General features: G+C 31.7%; 1 non-coding gene across 1 annotated transcript; it reads left to right on the forward strand.

Annotated features, from left to right (window-relative positions):
* Positions 1-263: 263 nt before the first annotated feature.
* Positions 264-370, forward strand: LOC139856447 (small nucleolar RNA R71). Its single transcript, XR_011761930.1, has one exon. It is a non-coding gene; the product is annotated as a small nucleolar RNA R71 (small nucleolar RNA).
* Positions 371-5,017: the final 4,647 nt, after the last annotated feature.

Here is a 5,017-nt window from a genome sequence, read left to right on the forward strand (position 1 = left end):
TTTCCATTCGTCTTTCGAAAGCATCTAACTTTGCGGAATTGGAATCAAAATCATGGCTAGAATCGGCTCTAGCCGCTTTAGATGATCTAACGATGTCTTTTTCTTGATGCCACTCATGTGAGTGGGAAGCAGTGTTATCAATAATTTTGTAAGCTTCAGTTGCGGTTTTCTTCAAAATGGAACCACCTGCTGCTATGTCGATGTCTTTTCGTGTAGTAATATCGCATCCTTGGTAGAATATTTGTACTATTTGATAAGTGTCTAAACCATGCTGAGGACATCCTCTCAATAACTTTTCAAATCTTGTCCACACCTCATATAGAGTTTCATTTGGCTTTTGTGTAAACGTAACAATTTCTCCTTGAAGTCTCACGGCTTTAGATGCCGGAAAGAATTGTTTAAGAAATTTTTCAACTAAAACATCCCATGTATCAATCGCCCCTTCAGGTAACGATTCTAACCAATCTTTGGCTTCTCCCTTTAAAGTCCAGGGAAATAACATGAGATAGATCTGTTCATCCTCAACTTCTCTGATCTTGAATAGAGTACAAATCCTATTAAAGGTACGAAGATGTTCGTTTGGATCTTCCTTCGGCGCACCACTAAATTGGCATTGATTAGTTACCATGTGTAGGATTTGTCCTTTGATTTCATAATCTGGCGCATTAATGTCTAGTTGAGTAATTGCATGACCTTGGCCAGTACGTTTAGCCCTCATTCGATCTTCCATACTTAGAGGTTCCAGATTTTCCATAATTGAATTTGTTGAATCTGAATCACTAGAGGATTCTGACTTAATGGTTTCTTCCTCGACAATCTCTGGATGAGTGATTTGTGGTTCAGGAGGAATGATTAGTGGTTCAGGATCTCTGAATTGTCCTTGAATATCCTTCGGGTTCTCAATTGTGAGGTCGGGTTCAAAAAATGGATTATCGGAAATTTGAATTGGAGTACTTGGTTGACTAGATTACGATTCTAAAGAAAAATCAACGGCGACAATATTGGCTAGATGTCTTGATCGAGTTACAGGTGGTGAACGTATGAAAGGTGGTGAACGTTTTGCTCGGTGCATTCACTGAATATCCTATTAGTTATAAAGATAAAAATTATATAAGTTATCAAATTAATAGACTTTTCTGATTTTGCCCACGTTTCGAATAGCCAATAGATGCAGCAGGTAGCCAGGACCCTTTAAATTGGAAGCCCACAACTCGCCACTAACAAATACAACTATTACTACGAACCAGAAAATTTTGGATGTCTATCAAGTTAACCGCTTAAAATAATTTTTTGTCGAAATTTAAAGAAGATAAAAAAAATTCTATGTCCTAAAAACTAGAGCGTCGAGAAATAAGAAAGAAAAAGAGTGCGTCAAAAAACGTCGAAAAATAAAAGGTCGAAAAATAAGCGTCAAAAAATAAAAGTCGAAAAATAATAATAATAAAATGCTGCGTCGAAACTTAAAAGTCTAAAAACTAAATATTAAAAGTTGCGTTTAAAGGAATTAAAACTTAAAGGAATTCTATATCCAAAACGACAGTTACTTAAAAGGCACTGAAATCTATTAAATATTAAAGCGATAAGCGACGTCGTAAAATTCTAAAGCACCTAAATCTTAGTCTAAAGAAAAAGTACTTAAGGGATTTTACGGCAAAGCCTAAAAATCTAGAAATATAAAATGGCTACTGCAAATACTAAGTTTAAACTAATTACGAGCGATAAAAATACAAATTACAAATTAAACTAATAAAAAGATACAAAAGTTAAAAATAAAAGTTAAAGTTATAAAAATACAATTTTTATAAAAAATATTATTTTTATAATTTTTTATTAAAAAGGTACTAATTTATAAAGTAATAAACCTAATTAAAACTTAAATTAAAAACTAAACTAAATAATAAAATAATTAACCCTAATTAGGTTTACTAATAATAATAATTAATAATACTCCGTAATTAGTGTTGTACGATGATCAAGTCTGGCGTGTCAGATCACCCCATGCGATCGCATGGGGTTAAGGCGATAAAACCATGCAGTCGCATGGATGCAGATTCAGAATGATATGCAGGCCGAAATTTTGCAGCTTCAGTTGTTTTTTTTTTTTTTGATTTTTTTTTCTTATTAATATAAGTTATATTTATAAACTTTATATTTTTAAGAACTAAAAAAATACTTTTATACTTTATATAAAAAATATATTTTTTTTTATTTAAACACTTAAATAGATAAAATATTTTATTTTTTATATTTTTATGTTTAAAACTTCTTATATTTTTATAAAAATAGATTAAAAACTAAATATATTTTTTATAGCGTTTCGCTTTCGGCGTTGTTGAGTTCCCCGACAGCGGCGCCAAAAATACTTGATGTTATGTGAGGTGTATACGAAATAGTTATATTTTTATTGCAAAATACTATTAAATACGATACAATTTTACACAAGTTATTTATTTATTTATAGAGTGGATATACATAAACCTTGCTACAACACTATAGGCAGTGTACCTAATCGTAAAGTAGTGTAGTTTTTAGTAAGTCCGATTCGTTCCGCAGGGAGCTAGCGGAGTTTATATTTGTATCAATATATATATATATATATATATATATATATATATATATATATATATATATATATATATAATATTATTATTATTATAAAGGGGGGTTTTACCGTTTAGTGACCGGTTTGTCGATTTTATGTCTTAAGTCACAATTAAAACCTAATGTAAAATATTAAATATAAATATAACTTAATTTAAAGCGTAAAGTAAATGACGATAAAAGTGCGATAAATAAAAGTGCAATAATTTAAAGTACGTTGAGATATAAAATAAAGGAATTATGCTTATTTAAACTTCCGTAATCATGATGTTTGACGTGTTGATTTTAATTTATTACCATGCGTTAATTGTCCTTTGTCCTAGATTATTCGATATGTCCATCTAGTTTTTGTCCATAACAGTCCATCAGTCATAAATATAAAGTGCGAGTGTCCTCGTCAAATTATCCTTATACTCGAAGTCAAATATTTCAACTAATTGGGGACTTAAACTGTAATAAAGTTTTAATACATTGTTAATGATTACACCAGATTATCGACTGTGTGCAATCCAAGGTTTTAATACTTTATTTACAATTACACCAAGTGTCCTTGTATGTAATCCACCCCTGTTTTTATGAGTCCATTGATTATTAATCCATCCCGTGTCCGGTTAAATGAACGATTATTAGTATTTATAAATATCCCGCCTATCGTGTCCGATCGAGTGTATGTGGTTATTTATAATTACCTCAAATTATAAATCTCTATATTAAATTAACGAACTATCATTCAATTAAACAAATATAAAGCCCATTAATAGCCTATAGTCTAATTTCCACAAGTGTCGGTCTTTTGTCCAAACCCCAATTATGGTCCAAAGTCCAATAACCCCGTCTTTAATATTTAGTCCAACATCATGATTACTTCGGCTTAAATAAGCATAATAATAACTTAGCTACGAGACATTAATTTAAAAAGGTTGAACATAACTTACAATGAGTAATAATCGCGTAGTGTTACACGGACAGAATTTCGACTTACAAACTTAAAACATTCGCCACTATAACCTTATTATTATTAATTTAAAATTAAAATTAAAATTAATATAAATATATATATTGAGAGAGTGAGATTGAAGTATGATATGGTGTCCATTACTCGGCAGAAAACGTTCCAATTTATAGGACTTGGGCTGCTACAGTACTCCATGCGATCGCATGGATTTTGGCCTTCCTGGCCATGCGATCGCATGGCCCCCTTTTACAGCTCAGGTACTTTTGTTTTTTTATTTGTCGACGGTTTTTAATATAAATATAATATATAAATAATTTATAGAATTATTTATATATTATATTATATTCGTGTGCATAGTTGACTTGTAATTTTAGCTCCGTTGCGTCGCGCGTTGATAGTTGGTTCATGTCCCGGTTCTGGATTTTCGAACGTCCTTGCGTACGATTTAATATCTTGTACTTTGCGTTTTCATGTACTCTTGTAATTTTGAGACGTTTCTCATCAATAAATTGAACCACTTAGATTGTACTTTGTACTCTTTAGCGTTTTGGTCGTTTGCGTCTTCAAATCGTCGAATCTGTCTTTTGTCTTCACCTTTTATTATTTAAACGAATATCACTTGTAAATAGAACAATTGCAACTAAAAGCTTGTCTTTCTTGAAGGATAATGCTATGAAATATATGTTCGTTTTTAGCATTATCACTAACCTATTCCTTTTTTTATTTCTTTTATGTATATGTGCGCATATGTCAGCGGGTCAATAAACATCTCAAAAAGACTTAAGTTCAAGTGGGTTATGCTTTCTATTTCCTACGCAGGTAATTTTACTACTCTTCGTATCCATGTTCTTAACTCATTAATGTTTACATTTGATATGCGTATATTGATGGATGTAATGTTGTTGTTCTCAGGTTGTTCTTTGGTTTCTGTTTCAAAGTTACAATATGAAATGACCTGTCCAAATCTACCTGGACGAAGTCTTCAACAGTTGGTCCCATTGCGAGGTACTGTCCTAAATATGCCATGAACGACTCCATGTAGATATCTCTAAAATGAGCAAATGCACAGCGAAAGATTTCTTTCATACCTGAGAATAAACATGCTTAAAAGTGTCAACCAAAAGGTTGGTGAGTTCATAGGTTTATCATAACAATCATTTCAATATTTTAATAGACCACAAGATTTCAGTTTATAAATATATGTACACTCGCAAGTGTATAAAAGTATTCTATAAGTTGTTGAGCGCTTCGATAACCATACTTAACAATTGATGTGGCATATTCCCTTTTATTATGAAATCTCCCTACACTGTACCAAGTGTAGTAAAAACGAAGTACTATGCAACCGTTTACGATACTAGAGCGACTAGCCCGGTTGGGGTGGTCAAACCCGATAGATCTATCAATAGGATTCGCGCTTTCATGTTCTTACAACATGTAAATATTAGTTACCAATCTATT

The sequence above is a fragment of the Rutidosis leptorrhynchoides genome, chromosome 6 (assembly GCF_046630445.1).
Source record: "Rutidosis leptorrhynchoides isolate AG116_Rl617_1_P2 chromosome 6, CSIRO_AGI_Rlap_v1, whole genome shotgun sequence".
In the NCBI taxonomy this organism is placed as follows: domain Eukaryota; kingdom Viridiplantae; phylum Streptophyta; class Magnoliopsida; order Asterales; family Asteraceae; genus Rutidosis; species Rutidosis leptorrhynchoides.